Here is a 21,345-nt window from a genome sequence, read left to right as displayed (position 1 = left end):
GCAGAGAGAGCAAAAATGAAACAACATGGAGGCATTTAGAAGAGAAAAGCACTGTGTCTTCAGGGAAAGTCAAGATTTTGGTAAAGGAAGAAAAAGAGCCCATTAGGGAAGAGGATATAGTAATAGCAACACCACTACTACTATTATGGCTATAACTGCTATTGCCACTACTACTACGTGCTTTTAGAGCACTTTTAGGTTCACAGCAAAAGTGAGAGAAATGTAGAGAGTTCAGATCCCGCTGCCCCACACATGCACAGACTCCGCCATTACCACCCTCCTCACCATGTGCTACATTTGTTACAATTGATGAACTTACATTGACAAATCATCATCCACAGTCTAGAGTTTATATTAGGACTCACTATTGGGGTTGTACAGTCTCTTGGGTTTGAACAATGTATGACATGTGTCCATCATTACAATATCATAAAGAATATTTTCATTGCACTAAAAATTCTCTATGCTCTGCCCACTCATTCTTCCCTCTCCCCAAACCCATGGCAACCATGGGTTGCTGTTGCCAAAGTTTTGCCTTTTCCAGAATGTCATGTAGTTGGAATCTTACAGTCTATAGCCTTTTTATATTGTTTCCTTTCACTTAGCAATATGTATTTAAGTTCCATCCATGTCTTTTCATGCTTGATAACTCATTTCTCCTTAGTGCTAAATAATTTTATATTGTCTGGATGTACCACAGATTATTTATTCATTCATCTACTAAAGGACATCTTAGTGACTTCCAAGGCTTGGCAATAATAATAAATAAAGCAACTATAAACATTGTGTGCAGATTTTTGTGTGAAGATAAATTTTCAATTTTTGTAAATACCAAATAGTGCAGTTCCTGGGTTGTATGTTCAGAGTATGTTTAGTCGGGTAAGAAACTGCTAAACTATCTTCTAAAGTGGTGGTATCAGTTTGGATTCCCACTAGTGATGAATGAGAGTTCATGTTGCTCCACATCCTCACCAACATTTGGGGTTGTCAGTGTTCCAGATTTTGTCCATTCTAATGGGTGTGCGGTGATAACTCATTGTTATTTTAATTTATATTTTCCCGATGACATATGATGTAGAGCATCTTTTCATATGCTTATTTACCATCTGGATATCTTCTTTGATGGGATGTCTGTTAAGGTATCTTTGGGCCATATTTTAATTGATTTGTTTCATTTCTTATTGTGAGGTTTTAAGAGTTCTTTGTAGTTTTAGTTTACAGTTCTTTGTCATATGTGTCTTTTGTAAACATTTTCTTCCAGTCTGTGTCTTATCTTTTCATTCTCTTGACAGTTTTTATTGCAGAGCAGAACTTTTTAATTTTAATGAAGTCCAGGTTACCAATTCTTTCTTTCATGGATCTTGCCTTTGGTGTCATATCTAAAAAGTCATTACCAAACCCACGATCATCTAGCTTTGTTTTCTCCTATGTAATCTTCTAGTAGTTTTATAGTTTTGCATTCTAAATTTGGGTTGGTGATTCATGTTGAGTTAATTTTTCTAAAGGATATAAAGTCTGTGTATAAAGTCTGTGTATAAAGTCTGTGTCTAGATTCCTTTTTTTTTGTATGTTGGATGTCTAGTTGTTCCAGCACCATTTGTTGAAAAGACTATATTTGCTCCATTGTATCATCTGTATACCTTTGTCAAAGACCACAATAAATATTTATTTGGGCCTATTTCTGGTTCTCTATTCTGCTTTATTGATCTATTTGTCTATACTTTCATCAATATTGATGAAATTGAATTGATTTCATCAATATCACATTGTCTTGATTACTATAGCTTTATAATAAGTCTTGAAATTGGGTAGTGTCCGTCCTCCAACTTTGTATTCCTTCAGTAGTATGTAGGCTATTCTAGGTCTTTTCCTTGTCCATATAAACTTTAGAACCAGTTTGTTGAGACTCTTTAGAATCAAGAAAATAACTTGCTAGGATTTTGGTAAGGAGCACATTGAATATATAGATCAAGTTGGGAAGAACTGACATCTTGACAATATTAAGTCTTTCTATTCATGAATATGAACTATCCCTCCATTTATGTTTTTTCTTTGATCACTACTACAATTTAACAGTTATTTGATACTTACTGTTTGTCAAGCAAAATGCTATATGTTTTATTTAATCAGTCTAGTCAATCTTCCCCAATAACCCCACTGGTTGCCCCATTTTTCAAATAGGAATACTAAGTAGACGCTCACATAGCTAGTGCATGGAAAATCTGAGACAAAGATCAGGTCTGTCTGACCCCAGAGTCCAGTATCTGGAGATACAGCCATGGGCCAAATCTTGGAGGAGCTCATATGCCATGCCAAGAAACTTAGATGATGGTAAAGTCATTGAGAATGACTACTTGATAAGTGACGGGACATATTTACAAGTTAGGGAGATTATTCTTGCCACAGTGTGGAGGTTTCAGTGATAGTTTGAGCCTGAGATGATTAAGACCTAACCTAGGGAATCTACCAAAGGATAAAGGCTCACACATTGCTGGCTGAGAGTGAAGGCCACTGGCTGGCCAATGAACTCAGAAGTGTAGGTAGTGTGCTACATGAGGGTAAGTCTTTCACTGATAGCACAAGAGTCTCTGGCCCAATGAGTAGAGTTCTACAGTAATTCTTGCTACAAGTATAATTCAAATGTGTCAGAGCTTTAAGGGAAAACAGAAACATTTTAAAATGGCCTGTGTTTTCTTCTGCTTTTCTCCATATTTCTTAACTGCGTGGGCCTCTCAGGTATTACTGGGCCTTTCTGTTTTCAGAGAAACTTGATTAATCCTGCTAAAAGGGAGTCACTCAGTGGGTCTGATGTGGTGGATGCTGGCCCGGGGAAGTTCTGCAAGGCATGGCACCATTTCCTGTGAACACCCATGGGACGTCTTGCCTGATCTCCAGTTCTACAGAGATCCTGAAGAAATTGGAAAGGAAGAGCAGGCCACTGCTGAAAAGGCTGTGCCCAAGGAGGAGTTTCAGGGTAAATGGACTGCTCCATCTCTTGACTTCACTGCTACTCAACCTGAAAACGCAGACCGGTCTGAAGGTGTGCAGGTGCCCTCTGTGCCTATTCAGAGTTTCCTACTGAAGACTGGAGAGCTCAGCCTGCCACGTCTGGAGCTCCCACTGCTCAGGCCACTGCATGACTTGGGACAACCACTGAGTGCTCTTAAGCTGCTTTTCCACAATGGCAAACGAGATGGAAATAGGGTTGATGTAAAATAAAGTTTTTTTTTTTTTTAAAAAGAAAAAAATATAAAGGCAAGGGAGTGCTATAAGAATGTTAAGGGGCACAGGTTCAATAACTGACTAAGGATTAATAGGAAGGATGTGTCTGGAATAATGCACGATTTTCTGAGCTCAACAACTAGACGGGCTTGGTAACCACTGCCAAGATGGGAAAGAGGGAGGAATAGATTTAGTGGCAAGGGTAGGGATGGGAGGAGGGGATACTTAGATATAGTGAGCTTGAATGGGACATCTGATGGTGATGTCTGATAGGCAGTTGAGTGTAAAAATTTGCAATGTTGAAACCTGGACTAGAGATGGAGAATTGGGATTCAGCCTATAGATGGTACCAAAAACCTTGGGAAAGATTAGAATGCCCAGGGAGAATCTGTAGACACAGAACCGAAGAAAAGACATGCAATGAAAACAGAGAAGAATACCAATAGTATTCCTAGGATCACTGTCATTTAAGGGGCAGAAAAACACAAGTTGAACCCAGGAGGAAATCTGACAAGGTCTAGAACAGCAGTTTGACTGGAAGAGAAGTAGGAGAGAGGGTTACAGAAATCAAAAGAAAAGCATTCCGTGAATGAAGGTGTGGCCAATAGTGTCAAAAGCAGTCAAGAACTGCAGTAAGAAAAGGTCTGTGGTCAATATATGTTGATGTGTTTTACCCGAACCTCCCTCCTTGCAGAGTGTCAACCTGAACTACAGGGCTTGGAAAGCAAAATCTGCCTTTCCCACAATGCCCTTGTGGTCAGTTTACTAGTATGATTTAAGTTGGGCCATTGAAATGGCTACACTTCCACTGGTTATTCTGACAACAATTAAAGCTTTGTTGGGTTTCCTCAGCAGTTTTAGCAGATGTGTCATTCAAGTTTCTGGGGTGGAGTCTAGCTTTTGTACTTAGCTTTGGAGTTGGCATCAGTAAAGGTGGCTTCCTGATTGTGGCTTTCTTAATTATGGTGACTCCTGATACAGGCATTATTGTATGGCTCTGGAGTCAAAAGCTTTCTTAGAAGTGGCAGCAGCTCCCTTGGTAGCCTGGTTCTGTGGTGTGGCTTGAGAAATCAGTCCTGAAATCTTAGCTAAGATTATATTCCTTTAGATTGTCCTTAAGATTCTGTAAGCCCAATATTTTGGTGCAATAAATTTGTTCTTGCTTAAACTAGCTTGAGTGGATATTATTCTCTGTCACTGAACGGTGACTAACATAAGTTCTGCAGAAGTGTAGGTGGGAATTGGAAATGAGATGGTGATTGGTGTTTATTGAGAATGATTTCTGTGGATTGATGGGGAGAGAAAGCAGGACTCCAGGGTATCGAAAATCTTTATCACTTTCCCCCTAAAAGCAAAAAAAACCCCCAAAAAACAAAAGACCCCAAAACAAATGCTTATTGCCTTATGCTATCATGCTGAGAAAATCAGATTAATACTTCCAAGTAAATAAACATTTGTTAGTGTCTCTTAAGTAGACACATAGTCATGTGCTATGTACTCTAAAACATAGAGATGAGAAAAAGTCCTTTTCCTCAGGGACACAGTGCTAGTTAATAGAAACGATGGGAATAAATTTGTGTTCCATTATTTAAAAAAAAAAAAAACAGATTGAATGGATTTTTCTCCCTAAATCTTCAAAAGATGACCTCTGTTAATATTTTTAATATATACATATTCTAGTGGCATATAGTTTTCTTCTCCAACTATTTATTATTGGCATTTTGCTGTGCTACCAGAAATATTTCACAAACATAAATTTTAATAGCTATATAACATCCCATTTATGGATAAATCATAATTTATCTAATCTCCCCCTATAACTTGATCAACTTTTATATCCTTTTTTTTTTAACTTTTATATCCTAATCAGAAATGGTGGCAATACAGATTATTGTGTTGGGTACAAAGATTCTGACAAATAGCTGTGAACTGAGAGTAGGAAACTGCAGATAGAGGACTGCTAAAGAGAAACTAATTATAGGTTGTAGTTAGATCCTTAAGAAGTCAGGCCACTTTAGGAGAGAGTGAGGGGAAAGAGAACAGGCACAAGCATTTATAAGCTCATTTCTCATTTTGCTCTGTGCGCAATAAGACCCAGAAATGTTCCTGCTTCCAGCTCTCCTTATTAGGTAATTTCCCTCATCATAAAAAAATAAGGTCAGCGGCTTTGATCCAATTAATTTTTTTTTAAAGAAGCCCTTTATCTTGCTTGGTATCATGCAGGGCTTTTTTTTTTTTTTAATATAATGACCTAAATATATATCTGATAGAAATAATTTCAACTTAAGCCATAAGAGAAACCTAGTCTTTTCCAAAACAATGTAATGATAGAACTTATGCTTGGATTTGGGGCATATTTATCTTTCTCTACTAATAAAGCTCAGGAAGAGAAACTTCAGAGAGCTTTTTCAGAAACAACTTGAAAGGCTCATGTCTGGTGTGCCTTGCAGTGGCGATCCAGTTTGGCTGGCTTATGACAGCCGATGACAGCCTATCAGGAGGTTTGGCGTACGAGGAATGTTGAATTAAGATGGTTTAGGCCATGGGAGTTCTCCCAATTTCATTCACTCAATGCCTGCTGCTGGCTGGGATGTTAAGAGCCTTGTTAATATAAAGCTATTAGTCTTTTCTCTACAAAAGCAAGGGGCTTGCTGGTTACATTCAGGGTTCCTTAAATTAGTATGTATTTCTAGCCTGGCATTGCTGGAATCAGCAGTTTCACAAAGCAATATACTAAAGAGGCCATTTAACCTCCGATTTCTCCCATTTGCAGATTAATGGCAGAGGGGAAGATTTAATGCCCTTTCAAACATGTTTTAACAATTCATTACAAATAAAGGAATAAATCACACAGGATTTTCTGCAAATGTCTGATGATAAAAAGTGGAAACAATTCAAAATTAGCATGTTTTCCAGTTCCCACAGGTTGGGACACATTTTTGCCAATGTTGTAATTTAAGTCCCTTGAGTCAATTTTCCTGAGGAAATTTAAAAGCTGCTGTGACGGAAACGTGGTACAAAATTGCAATCCAGCTTATTCACCTCTACACAACATCCTCATTTACAAACAGGTCCTAGTCAGATCCATTACACAAAAGTACGTTTCATGTTGCCAGACCCATCATAAGATTAAGATGCAAAGTATAAAAATTTAGATGCCATTTTAGGAAATACGCCTTTCATTTCAAGTTGGTAACATGACAGATATTTTTGAGCAGTTTCCAGAAGCTTTCTTTTAATTACATTCCTCTTACTTAACTATAGGTCTGGCTTAAAGACTTTTGAAGGAATACACATGATGAAAATATCTAAAAAAGTTAGGAACTTGTCTTTGAGCATCCTCTAATATGAAGACACTCTGCTGAAATGCTACATATTTGGAGTGAAACTCACCATACCTCATTTAAACAAAAAGAAACTAATCAAAATAGGTTGTAAATGATTTCTCTTTGGCAATGTGAACTATATTATGCTGAGATACGTATTTAGAAATATGCTATCTAGAGAAGCAAAAGTACACACACTCTTTCAAACCATTATTTCTGAAGTGTTTATTTTCTCTAATTTAATTTCAGTAATTTTGTCAAATAACTGGGTATTCAGTTTATAGACTAGTTTAGAACATCTGCTAGTTTAGAAAATACAGCAAATAAAAATATTTTAAAAATAACTCTTGGGGAAGCCTTTTAACCATTCTGTGCCTATATTTTCCTCCCTTGGAAAATGTCTGAGTGAAAATAAATCCTTAAGGTCCCTTCTAACTTATGCACATTTGTAAAAGTTATCTTGCATATAGTTGCCACATTATGTTAACCACTTACACCTCATTAATATGATAACTATATGTCGGTAACATAATTATTTTAAAGCTGAGTGACAAAGATAGTAAAGAAATCTGCAACATTATAAAATTACAACACATTTATTGGGATTTCAGCATTAAATCTTATGCTGGCCTGACCTAAGGACTAGCCATATGTATACTGGGCCATGGCATCTTGATAACCTGAATTATCTCTCTTCTGATTGTCTTCAGAGAAAATAAAATCAGACATCTCCTGCCCAGCTCTGTTTGTGCCTGGGCCTAAGATACAGTTACCATAGAAACTATGATTATGGATACAATTTTACAAATTTGGCTTCATCTATCAGATGCACTTTGAATGTGTCTGTATGTATGTGTGCATGTGTGTGCACATGTGCATATGTGTCTTGCCAGTGAGCATGAAGAACAAACCCTGGCTCTGCATCTTTAATTAAAGAGCCAGACACCATCTCATTTCCTTTCCCCATCTGTCTACCTACAAATAGAGATATTGCAACACTGGCTGAAATATAAACTTTTACTTGAGAGCAGGCAATTTCTGATGAAAAGAAGGAAGAAAAGGTATTGGGAAAAGCATTCCTTAATAAATCTGTTTCCCTGTATTTTCCAGGAACAGAGTAAACAACAATTTAGTGGCGTTTCAGTTAGTAATAGCAATACCAGATGCCAGCATACAGTATTTATTGAATTTGGTTTTGACTTGTTTCTTGGAAGTAATATGTGAGTGATTTATGCCTCTGCTGTTTTATTTTTATTTTATTTTTAAAAGATTTTATTTATTTATTTAAAGAGTACATGAACAGAGGGAGGGGTAGAGGGAGAGGGAGAGAGAATCTCAAGCAGACTTCATGTTCAGCATGGAACCTTTCTGAGACACTGTGCAATCAGTATCATGAGCTATAATTAATGTATCTTCTCCATTTTCTCCATTTCTGCCTCACTTTCCACAAAAGGTGAATTCAGATAAAGTTAAAGCAACTTGCCAAAGGTTCATACAGTGGCAAGGCCAAGATCTCAACTCAGTTTCACTTTCAATGCTGCCTCACACGTTGGCAGAGATCATCCCAGTTAGTGTAGCTCTATTTCCTAAACAAAGATTGGAGACAAAGACTTGAATGTTCAGATGAGCTTATAGTGGCAGTGGGATAGGATACGTGAAATTATGACTGTCTACAAGTATTTTGCATGTGATTATGGTCATCATAACCATACCACTGAACTCCAATTGCCTGGCAATAGTTATTTCATAGAGGTGGAGGCGCTGTTATGTGCCTATATGTTAACTTTTGCTACACCCAAAGCAATTTTTATTACAAAATTATGTTTTATAAACAAGAACAGGCTGTATAATATACTCTTTTTTTAAGTATCCATGCATGGTGTCAGTCTATTAATTTGGTTTACAAAAGATGAGCTTCATTGGAGTTGGGACAATTTCTCTTTCTTGAGCCTCTGCATTCTCAAAGCCTGACATATCACCTTGTTCATGAATATTTACTGAGGCAATAAAACAGAAGTCTCACACATCTACTCCGTGGCACTTAACAGAAAGAATCAACTACCATAATGGGTAGCCATTTTTTTGAACATTACCTGTTAAATAGCACAAGCATCATCAACATTTTATCAAGGAAGTTTTATGACATCTATCCTATGGTTGAGTCTTATTAAGATGGCCATTCTCAAGCTCTTTTGTTTACATAGTTCTGATTTTCCCCTTTTCCTTAAAAATAATTTTTAAAATGTACCTTCTAACAATTTAGATTTAAACTTGGATCTGGCATATAAATCAAAACTATTAGGAACCTCAATTGTGTAGTTGCTTAGAGTGAGGGAAGATTTCTAAGAGCTGAAAATAATAGAGTAAGAGAACCTTACCTAGTAGTATATGCTGGGTACAACTACTGTTGATCTGAAGAGTTACCTCAGTGTGTAGCACCCACTGGAATCACAAAGTAACCTGACCCATGCTATTGATAATGCTGAAATCACACACACCTTAGCCTGAAATGTATATTAAACAAAGTATTTTGCAACTGATGATTGCATGAGCAGACTTCAAGTTCTAAGAAGATGAATGAAGACAAGAGGAGGAGAAAAGATTACAGATGACATTCTGAAAATCCATGTTTTTGTGTCAAAACTTGGTTTGAGGGGCACCTGGATGGTTCAGTGGGTAAGTGTATGCCTTCAGCTCAAGTCATGATCCCGGGGTCCTGAGATCAAGTCCTGCATCAGGCTCCTGAGGGGAGCCCACTTCTCCCTCTGCCTGTCTCTGTCTCTCTCATGAATAAATAAAATCTTAAAAAAAAAAAAACACCTGGGTTGAAAAACCAAGCCAAACCCCCACAGCTTTTTGACAATTTTTAAAGAAGATTTTATTTACTTATTCGTGAGAGACAGAGAGAGAGGCAGAGACACAGGCAGAGGGAGAACTGGGCTCCCCATAGGGAGTTTAATGCAGCACTTGATCCCAGGACCCTGGGATCACAACTTGAGCAAAGGCAGATGCTCAACCACTGAGCCAACCCAGGGGTCCCTAATAATTGTCTATTAACTAGCAAATAAGAGTTTTCAGTAACCTAACTTCCCAGCTTTATCTCATCCCTCTCATACATGTTCAATGACTTGACCCTACTGGGTTATTCTGTGGGTCCTAAACATGTGCTTTTGTGCCTGTGCCAGAATGCTCACTCCTGTAGTTTTGGTAACTCTTCCTGTGGTCAGGTCAAGCCGTAAATATGTCAAGGGCTCAATAAATGCTTATGGTGTGAATGAATAAAGCAAAAAAAATGTTGCTCCGATTGGTTGTATTTATTGTTGTGAAGGGACAAAAACAGGTGAAAGTAGGAGTAGATAGAAAAACAGATTCTGTAGAAAGCAGTGAGAATATCAAAACAGTGGTAAACAGAGAGGGGAGCCTTGAAAGAGCGGTGTAATGGGGAGAAAAATAAAAACCCAAACAGAGAAGTGTGGCAAAAGAGAAAGGGAACTGCAGAATGAAAATAAGATAGGTTATTGAAATCTGTTCTAATTCTTAGTATACAGATAATTCCTGTTCTAAAGTATCTCTCCATTAATCAAACTCTTGGATCATTTAGAACACTCCCTACCTTTACCAGGCTAGTAATACAACTTTTCTCCTCCGATTAGATATATCTATAGCATCTTGCTTTCAAAGTCCTTAAAATATGATTTTTTAAAAGTCAACATTTAAAGTTGGATTTGATAGAATCATTTAATTGGGCACTGATTCATCTACACAGCACTCATTACTGAATTCTTCAATTTCGCCATCAAAATTTCCTTCCAAATTATCTTTTATCTAGAAGCTGGAAGTCCAAGTGCTGTGAAAACTTTGCCAAATAAAAAGCTTTTAGGTTTCTAATGCTGGCTGGACACAAACCCGTGGAACAGTGTTGAAGAATAATGCATGCTTGCCAACTGCCAGATATGATTGCTTTTCGCATAATTAATGTCATTCTTGCTGTTCGAGTACCATCCCATCCTCTAATAATTTCCATTAATAGAGGAAGTTTCTGCAATAATTTTTGCATCCTGAACAACCACTGTCGCTTCTATAGACCTTTTAATCAAAATAATGGCAATGAGTGAAAAGGGGATGGTTAGAGATATTACTATAACACTGGGTTGCATTTGCTTCATCATTGTTTTCAATCTCCAAAAACTGTCCAAAGAGCTCATCGTGTTATTATGTCAATTAGACCTAGTGCTTTGATTTCAATAGCACTGAACCATATGAATTTATACCATAAAGAGAAAAGTGTATGAAGTGAGTATATTAGGCAATCCATCTACCCCAAAAAATGTTAAGAGAGTATTTTTTAAAAAACACCGACAAAAGATGAACAGATGCAAATATAAGCTGAAGTCCTGTAAAATATGATAATTGTATAATACTTGAAGCTGAAGCTTCCAGTAGCAGAAGTGATAGACCAGCTGCAAATCATACCCCTAAACCTGCCAATTCACACTGTTTTTTATTATGATGTTGCAAAATCAAGAACTCTGCTCAGGATATAAAATTATGCAAATATACAGAGAGCAACAACAACAACAAAAATTAGCTCAAGTTTCGTATACGAGCCAAGAAACGGATATAACATAACAGTACTGCAGCAGTTCCATATCAGGGAGGGGCACCATATCTGTGGTTAATGGGTTCTAGAAACCCTGTCCTGGACTCACTCTCTAAGCTGAATACTGACATTTAAACGAAGCAAGTTTGGGTATAAGGAGACCAGTACTGAGAGTCTCTCTGCTCTTCCTGAGCAGGTTTCAAAATAGTGAGTCTACATCAAAGCCTCATTCTTCTCTGCCTAAGATGCTTTGAAAAAACTTCACCTGAGTGACATCTAACTTTCCTTGGCCTTGTCTGTGAAGTCCACCCAGCGGGGATCTCATGATGCCACTTGAGCAGAAAGCACTTGCTCTGTACAGTGACCTGGGGTGAGGAGGTGGCTTCGGGTTTGGAGACTGTGTTCAGTGACCTGATTAAAGCTTGCGAGCCAGGTACTTAAGTTCCTGAGGAGATAGTACAGAAACAATGCTTGTGCATGGGTTTTAATAGCCATTGTTAAAATAAAAAAACAGCTGGTCATCAATTGTAACAGCTGTGCTTCCACTTGGTGAGAAATCTGGTGGGGACTTTGGGGAGACAGGGCCATGAGCAAGGGCTGGCTTTGGGGCTTGGATGCGTGGGCACCCAGCCATGCAGTAGGCAGAGTGTGCACAGGCATACTCAGGAGGCTGACCCTAAGGGATCAGTACCAATTTTCAAACTATCTGTCATTTCTAAAATGTGCTCACTGTAGTTCCTGCATATGCGTAGGATGAATGGTATGTCACCACATACCATGAGTACATGCTGTACTCAGAAAGGATTTTGCAATGATCAAAGTCTGCTATCCTACATCATCTGACGCATCCACACCACTACTTGACCAGGAAAAAGGCAGGTGTTGTAAATTCCTCATAAGACTCTTTTGTTCAAAGAGAGAGGCACAACGGTAAGATGATCCTAAAGAGCACCACTGTTCCTACAGTACACCAAGTCCCTCCATGCTAACTGGAAACTGACTTGCGTGCAGTTTTCTGACCAGTGAGCAGCATGGTCTCTGGCCTGCACACCGGGTGGGGTGGGGTGGGAGCACTGAGGTTAGGAGCACTTACTCCAGACGAGACTGTCTATGCCTCACTCTCATCACCTACCCACTGTGTAACCTTGAGCAAGTTAACTTCTGAGCCTAGGTTTTCTCACCTCATTAATTTCATTTTTCATTATTAATGTGGTTAATAACCACATTAGTAGTACCTACCTCAGATGGTGCGTGTGTGGATGAAATAGTCTGCTGCACGTAAACTACAAAGTATGTTTATCATACATATAGAGAAAACGTACTTATATGCTCAGTAAATCTGAGTAGTTACTGTAATGCTGCTGAAGTTACATGGAATCTGATCTTTCTTTTAGTAAGGAAAACACCTGGAGGGAATATTTTTTTCTGTCCTGTAGAATTTATTTCTATGAACCTCTGATCAGTCCTGGCTAAGCCAATGGAAGCTTCTTCAGTGATACAGTTTCAAAAACAGTCCTGGGAAAGACAGGGAAGTGAGAAAAAAAGAAGAGGGTACAGGGAAAGGGGGTGGGGGGGGAGGGAAAGAAAAAGAGGGAGGGAGAGGGAGGGGCAGGAGAGGGAGGGGAGAAAGACAGTGATAGGAAAGGAGGCAGGGACCGGGGAGAGAGAGAATTCTTACTTTCTCTCATAGAAGAGCCTATTTTCTGCACTTTTTATATACAAGATGCATGGCTGGAATGGTATGATGTATTTAAAAGATGATATATGTATTCATATGTCTCTGTGTATACATGTATGTATGTGTCTGTGTGAGATGTATGTATATGGATTTATGCAGACACACACACACACAAATCATCTTACTGTGGTTCACAGAAACAATTCAATGCCTAGAATAAAGCTTAAATTCCCAAACATGACACCCACATCTTTCCCAGTCTACTGTGGTCATCATCATTGTCATCCTCTCCTTCCCCGCCCCCCACTCATGTTTGCAACCCCATTTCCTGCCACTTCAACCATCAGCTCCTTCCTGACCCCCATGCACCTACACACGTTTTTATTCTGGTCAGCTCTTCCTTTGCCCTTCCCATCACCACCCTGGGAAGCTCTTCTGACAGAACTATTCACTTCTTATTTTCTGAGAACCTAGAGAATATCTTTTAAATAATTACTTAGAGTGTTATTTTATAATGACCTTTTATAATGGTATTTATTAACACTTGTTGTCCAGCACATGTTTCGTGCTCAGTAAATGCTGGATGATTTTTTAATCATGAATGAACCATTTAAATGAAAAAAAGTAATCTTGAAGGTGAGATGTAACACAGACAAACAGAGAAACACATAATCCTAAACTAACCAGAGAAAACAAACTTGAATTAACCTAGCTGGCCTACCCCAAGAGGCTATTCACAACTGAATTCAATGCTCCAACTCATGGGGAACATGAATTCTGCTGCATGGAGTGAAGTCAAGAAACAATCTCCATTGTGATTTAGGCATTTAACAGTATAGATGTGAAGTGTGCATTTTATTACAACATTATTGAACTGTTTGGGATCAAACTGAAGTACCAGGACCTTGTCTGTGCACTCCTACTGACTGAGCACATGACAGCTGGGTCCCTTCCCAGGGCAGAAGGGGCTCTGTGCACAGGTAGGGAGTGAGCCCACCTTTACCTGCTGACCTCAGGCATTCTGCTAGAAGTCCTACCACACGCTTTTGGTGGCTTTTCCTAAATGAATCCAATCCCAGGTTTAGAGCCACACTGTGGTAGAAGGCCCTATATGCATTTCTTTCAGAGAAGCAAAGATTCAGAGTCTGAAGGGAAGCATCATGTAGCAGGAGGTTAGCAGACAGGAGAAAGAAAAAGAAAAAAAAAAAAGAAAGAAACCAACACTCTACATGAGTCTCTCTAGGTGAAAATGAAAAAACAAAATTCCAGCCTTGGCAGCTAAGCATTTGAAATGCTAGTTGAGTGCCATCTAGATGACTTCCTATATTTCAGAAGAAAATGTTTATCTACTTAATTGAGGGAGTACTCATTCTGCCCCAGTACAGTATGAAGGTTGAGCAGAAATCAGCACCTGTTTAAATCTATGACGGCTTTTACTGTTTCTGTGGGCTCAGTTGGGGAATCGTGAGGTGATTTATAAACTTTAGTCTAATTCTTCTAACATCCATCAGACGTAGGCAAAAAAGGATAAACAGGGATCTCTACTCATCAATGTAATGAAATTAAGAAAGTGAAAATTTAGGATAAATTTTACAAGGAACTTACTACAATGTAATCCATTAGGATGAAGGATAATTTCCCAAGGGGGGGGGTTGATCTGTATGTTAGAAAATGTATAATGCCCATTCATAATGTATTTGTGACAGACGTAATGCCATGTCCATCTATAAATCAGATTTGCCTTCTGTGCAGAGCCCCAGAGTCCTTCCTACTGAAGGCTATCCTCATGGGCACTGACCTGAGAGGATTTAAAATCCAAAGGGCCCAATTACTAAAAACTCCATCATATAATTGGACTTTGGTATGGAAAATAACACCAGTATTAGTCCAAGTCACTTGGAAGGACGTAGAGTGAGTTTTATCTCCCAATTCTGTCAACTGGTCCAACAGAGTCTAGGGACTGGGTCTCTTTGTGCATCTTCCCCAAGGGCCATGAGAAACTCACTTTTACTTTGCAGACAGCAAAACTACATAAATTATGCTAGCAATCCACAAATGAGTTACTGACCATATGAGGAACACTGAATTTAAATTTTGAAGTTCACAGGGGAAACATCATTTTCAATTTGAGGGTCATCCATTGGGAGCAACTCATCCAAACAAAGAACAAGTAGAATCATTTGTCCTTAGGAACTGAGACCAGAGACCATAACTCAAAGAGCAGCAAAATCCAAGTGGGATCAGAACTCAATGCTTTGGAAAGAATAGGCATGGAGCTCTTTTCATGTCATTCCTGGAAACATAGGAGGTTTGAAAGTTAACCAAGTTGTTTTTTTAAGAAATAAAAATTCAATTTAGCATGCAATATTTTCAATGGTGCACAACTCAGCTAACAGCCACCACACTGACTCTACCTTGCCATTCTTACTCAATGAGACTTCAAGTACCTGCCCATAGTAAAGACCTTTAGAAGTCCCCAATTGCCCAGATATTCATGAAAAAACTAACTGCAAGAACCCACAAAAAAGAGAACAACCTTATTAAAGATTTTTAGGTCCACTTCAACTTTCATTAGGCTTGCTGCCAAATTTTTCTTAGACTCACTCTGATTGCTTCTCAACCTGCCCTTGTGGTTTAACACAATATAGCACCATTGGGCATGTTTACTGTCAGAAGGGATAACATACCAGGAAATGCGATTTGAGTTAAAATTCTCTACAGCAAAGGCCCCAACGGTGCCTTTTTTTTTTCTCAATCAATGGCAAGCTTTTATTTAAAAAATAGAAATCTATTGTTTCATTTGAATATTTCCAAAGAATCAAACTCATCCTGGGCAGACCACATGGTGGCTATCCAGAGCACTGAAAAGGGAGCCATTTGGTCACCATGATCCAGCAGTAAATTCTTCAAGCAGGGTTAGGTTTTAAGTTCTTCATGCTGCTCTTGATCAATCAGCAACTGTGACTGGGGTTCAGAAACCATCCTTAACTCATACCCAGATGGAACAACTTGCACAGAAATGCTGGTCCTCCCCAGTAACCCCAACCCTGCAACGTATTTCTAATGGCTTATTTCTATGAGTCATGGAAATCAGGGATCTTTTAAGATGTGGAAACCTGGCTATTGCTTGAGGAGTTACAGCAAAGGGTGACCAGAGCTACCTTGTACAAAAGAAGTAACTATAGAGGTGGTGGAGTGGACCCACCTATCTCTAGGAATGGGAAACCTTTAACTGGGTAATGTCTTCAATCTCTTGTTCTTTTAAATGCCAGGAATTACAGACACCCATTAAATCATAACCTATATCAGTATTTTCAGAGACTTCTGAGGCAAATATATTTCTTTTTCTGCTACACATATCACAATAATAGTAGTAGTATTGTATGACAAGAATGCTAGTATTCAGTTTGAACAGAATATTCACTTATAAATTGCAGTGAACCACACTGGCCATCCTTGGTGTATCCAATACCACAGCTGCAAAATATGTTAGTACATATCTCAAAGGAGAGCTAAGTTTTGAATTGTCGTATGACATCTTTAGGCACGCAGAAAGTACCCCACTAAGGAGTCTTAGACCACAACTCTGTCCCTTTCTCTACCTATGGATGGGGGACAATTCTGAGGGACAGAATGCTCCAAGGATGGAGCATGTGTCAAAGGCTTAGATGTAAAAAACAAAAAACAAAGGCTTAGATGTTTGTGATGTGCATGCTCCATGGCTGTGACTACCTCCTCTTCCCATCACCCATGGAATTTATAGGTGACTGCCATTCACGATACTGCCTGTAGGAACATCAGAAGGAAGCAGAGAAAATTTGATTACAGGGGCAATATGTCTGCATGTTAGACATGGAGCTGGGAAATAATGCATGGTGGAACTCCATTCTCATCTGCATGTACCCTCCTCAGAGTGGAAAACTCATGTGTCATAATTATGAACAAATTTGTCTGTGGTATGGCCTCTGCTATAGATAGTCTAAAGTGAAATCATAGCTCAGCTCTCATGAAAATCATCTGCCTTAATTGGGCCTTAAAAGGAACAGAGCAGGCTATACCCATTGCCAACCCTTTATACTCTTTTCTGAATAAGAGCATTATGCATTGTAGATGCACCTTAGAAAATCAGAAGTAACAGTCATCAGGGAGGATGGTTAAGTAGTGGACTTAGTAAATTTTGCTCCTAAAGATTCATGAGGTTTTGAAGTAGTTACCTCTCTGTTTTGTCCCCTCCTGGTCCTGCCTGTTCTCTATGCTCTAGTCATGCTGCTTTCCTCACTGCTCCTCCCACTTGCCCAGCATGTGGCTCATGGCTTTCCTACTCACACTTCCCTCCCTGGAATATGCTCCTGGTATCCTCATGCTTTCATCCCTTTGTGTCTCTGCTTAAACGTCTCCTCTACATAAAAAAAAAAAAAAAAAAAAAAAAAAAAAAAGTCTCCTCTACAGAGAAACATTCCCTGGTCGCCATAAATAAAACAGCACACTTTGTCCAGTTGCTTGTTCTAGCTCCTTAGCACAGCTTTATGTTTCTTTGAGGAAATTATCATGGCCCTATACTTACTCTTCACTTGTTTATTATCTCCTTCTTTAAAAATGTACACTCCATGGGAAAGTACACTGAGGTCGCCCTGAGCCACCCAGCTAGTAAGTGATGGAGCTTAAACTTGAATCCATATCTGACTACTAAACCAATCCTTCTTATCACTGTCTTATGTTGTTTTAGAAAAGGGGCTTTGGGTGAGCTTTGGGGCAAAGCTTCACCAAAGGAACAGGAAATCATTCTCCTTATTGCCTAGACCGGTGCTTGGAAGACATTCAATAAATCAGTATTTGTGGGATGCCTCGGTGACCCAGTCGGTTAAGTGTCCGACTCTTGGTTTTGGATCAGGTCATGATCTCAGGGTCCTGGGATGGAGCCCCAAGGTGGCTCTGTGCTAAGTGCAGAGTCTGCTGGAGATTATCTCCCTTTCCCCCTCTGTTCCTCCCCCTGCTCACTCACTCTCTTTCTCACCAATAAATACAATCTTTAAACATTTGCTTAAATGAAATAGTTAAAAATCACTTTTGTAAACACTCATTTCCTCTCTTGTTATATGTTCCTGTTTCTTTGTTTTCTTTCCATTTTTTTCTTTTTTTCCTTCTCTCTCCAAACAATAAATGCATGGAATATACCAATGTAAGAAGTCTTCTTAAATGCCTTTTAAATGTCTGTTAGAAGTGGCTGGTTGTCTAGTGATTCATTTTTTCATCTCTGAGAACATTCTTCATTGAAATATTTGTCTTCTTGCAATTTTAGTATTTATTTTCTTAAAATTGAGAATGATTCTGGTCACATGGGACTGATTTAATTAACTGTTATGTTTTGCTATTGATTTTTAAATTGGGTGACAAATGATCTTTCCTTAAATGTATATTTTAAAATTAACCCTAAAAAAGAAGTCTCTTTGCCATAAGCTTAATTCTTATGTGTGATAAAAGGTGACAGGGGTAAAGTAGTGAGACAAGTAAGGGAGGTGATGAAAATGGATTTTTATTCCCAACATTCAGTATTTTGAATGAACCTGTGAAAATTTTCACACACAAAGATCTAGTGACTAACAGAATAAAATAAGCCACTTAAAGCTCTGTTTAGAGTATGGACTTCATTTATTTGTCTTCTGTCATCAAAGTATAAAACAGCATATCCAGGCACTGGAGTGTTCCTCACACTTCAGTCTCACTGCTGAATTGTTTTATTTATGATTGTTACTTTCCCTCCGCCTTCCTTTGGGAGAAGAGAATACAAAAATTAAAATGTATAAATTCAAAATATCCACATCTTAAAGAGAATATGTCTAATATTTTCCTTGAGTGAAAAAAGAGGGATGGACATATTTTGCTTTCCTTTCTTTGCAGTGAAAGTTGAAACAGTGATTTTGTGTTATTATAACACTCATCATTTCTCCCTCTAATTTGGATGGTTTTTAATAAAGCTCCATTGATTCCACTGAAAGGAATTCCTCCTGGCAAAAGCAGAACACACACACTGATTGCTAAATATGCAGCAATTATCATATTCAGCAGCACACTTTAATATCTTATTTATAGATGTATCTATCTGTAATTTGCTTTAATTAAGTTGCATTGATTTTAATGACAGGAGCGATCCTCAGACAAGGGGCTGGTGTCATATGCTCCTATGAGTCTTGGTCTATCAATCACTCTTTAAGATGTGGTCCTGAGCCTTTGTGACCTGCTTTAGGCTCTTGGCAAGCCAGTCCCAAGTAAGTGAAATTTCAGAGAAAGTCTCAAAGTGTTGACATATCAGAATTTATTCTACTGATCAGATGACGGTAAGAACTGAAAGGTAGCTTGGTGGAATGAAAGTGGTAACTGAATTTTAAAATGGCTTCTCTCACGTATAGTGTCCTCACCAGCCCTAAGTCAGGTTATTTCCACAACTACTTTCTCTCAGGTGTGGCTAGCAACAGCATTTTGCTACTCTAGTAACTCAGCCTTCCCCCTGCCCCTCCCCGATTTTCCAACAACACAGCTCTCAGAAGAATCTTGGGTCTTGAAGTATTTTTTTTAATAATAAATTTATTTTTTATTGGTGTTCAATTTGCCAACATACAGAATAACACCCAGTGCTCATCCTGTCTTGAAGTATTTTTGAATTCTTGATTGTTTTTCACACCCCTCCTGGTGAAAGTTCTGGGAAAACTGGAAGCAAGAAGTTACAGCAGTTTTGCCTTTCACAACACCCATGCTCAAAAGTGAGGGGACTAGCTGGCTCAACACAACACAAAGAAACATGAAGATAGCAAGTATATTTTTAAAGGCTCTAAAATATTATTCATCATGACCAGAAACGATTTCTCTTTCTTTTTTTAATGGATGAAGAAATAAGCAGTGCTTCTATAAATCTTTGCACCTCGGAAGGTGCCAACATTAATTTTGTATAAATTATCCATGTTAGAATGCCAAGGCATGATCACAAAGGGAAACTCAGAAGACAGTTATGCCAGTGCATTCACAGATTCTGGTCACCATTTTTCACTCACTGATTATTGCTACAAGTGTTGATTAATAGTGGTGCTCACGCTGCTAGAATGCATTTCCCTGGAGGCGAAGAAAACATTCAAGAAAAAAAAAAAAACAGAAAGAAGGAAAGATAATAATCAACCCATCCTTCCGCTTCTCTGTAATAACCCCATGGAGGGTGTGCAAATCATGGCTCCTGATGATCTCTGTTAGCAGCTTCTGAGCCATTTCACTAAAAAGATCATCCATATGCATCAGATCACCGATTTGTCAATCAGTTTATAAGGCAATTAAATGCTCCCTGATCTCCTCCTTTCCCCTTTGGGAAAGTACAAAGTGATATAAACAGCAGGGCTCCCAGAGCAGTGTTAGGACATCTCACACCGGTCCCTCTCCTGTGTCTTTGTGCCCTGTCTGAATTCTGGAAGAAAGCTTCCATAACGATAATGTGCAAGACTGGAATTTACCAAGGCTGATTAGCTTAGGACTTATTTTTCTCTCATCAGTAATGCCATACCTCTTATCCATGGAGGGAAACTAATGAATTGGATTTAGAGAGCGAGAACATTTCTTAATAAATGCAGTATGACAGGAGATATGAAAAACGCAGATGAGAATACCACAGGGGAGGCTGGCATGACCAGGCAGTGCTACCTCAGACCCTGTTTAGACCTTAGCTGGAAGAGCGATGGATCTTGAAGGCTATCAGTTCCTCTCTGTCCCATTCAATAAGATCATTTCCTGCTTCATGTTTCTCTCTCTGGGTGGCTTTCCTCATTTTTTCTATGATGTGTTTTTGTTCTTCTAACTCTTAATTGTCTCTAATGAGGAGCAGACAAGGGATGGCTACATTCACAGTTCCCCACTTGAGTTAAGTGGAAAGACTAATTAGTATAAATTATGGCAAAAGAATTCGAGTCCCATAAGTTGGAATAAGCAAACCAAGCAAATTTACAAAATTATATTTTCTTGTACCGAGTATGCAATTTATACAATCTTCCACATGGAATCAGGTTTAAGTTCATTTTGGCTTTTTTCATAAATTCTCTTACATAGGTCATGGTCAACATCAATACTGAAATCTCACCTTTGCATCATAACCCTTCTACTTTGCCATCTCATCCTTCTCCCACCTCCATCCTGGCACTTTGCTAGTGATCCTGCACTCTACAACTGCTTTATAGCAATTCTTATCCAGAAGACTCATGCCTCTGACTTACAGCCTTTCTTTCTTCCTGACTTCAGCCAACATGGTCTCTGTAGTGGCCAATTGGGAAGATATTTTTCTTTGCTTTGTTTCTCAGTGAAGTATGTGAAACATTTTGTCAGAGACTGTGGAAGAAAGGAAGTCAGCTTAGCTCCCATCCCTCTAGCCACCTACAAGGCAGAGACTTTTTGTGCCACAGAATCTCTACCTTGATTCTCTTATTCTTTGGGAAACTGGTCCTTAAAGAGTTAAATGTTTCCTTTTGAAAGGGGGAAAGAGAGATTCA

At 38.7% G+C, this 21,345-nt stretch overlaps 1 protein-coding gene and 1 non-coding gene across 4 annotated transcripts in view; one reads left to right on the top strand and one right to left on the bottom strand.

Annotated features, from left to right (window-relative positions):
* PARD3B (par-3 family cell polarity regulator beta) overlaps positions 1–21,345 on the bottom strand; it is a 991,638-nt gene that overhangs the window by 60,504 nt on the left and 909,789 nt on the right. The gene's annotated exons all lie outside the window — the stretch shown is intronic.
* LOC129523093 (small nucleolar RNA SNORA62/SNORA6 family) lies at positions 2,481–2,631 on the top strand. The gene has a single exon (XR_008667053.1). It is a non-coding gene; the product is annotated as a small nucleolar RNA SNORA62/SNORA6 family (small nucleolar RNA).

This window comes from Nyctereutes procyonoides, unplaced genomic scaffold, assembly GCF_905146905.1.
Source record: "Nyctereutes procyonoides isolate TBG_1078 unplaced genomic scaffold, NYPRO_anot_genome, whole genome shotgun sequence".
NCBI classification, from domain to species: Eukaryota; Metazoa; Chordata; class Mammalia; order Carnivora; family Canidae; genus Nyctereutes; species Nyctereutes procyonoides.
This window is presented reverse-complemented; position numbering and strand designations above follow the sequence as displayed.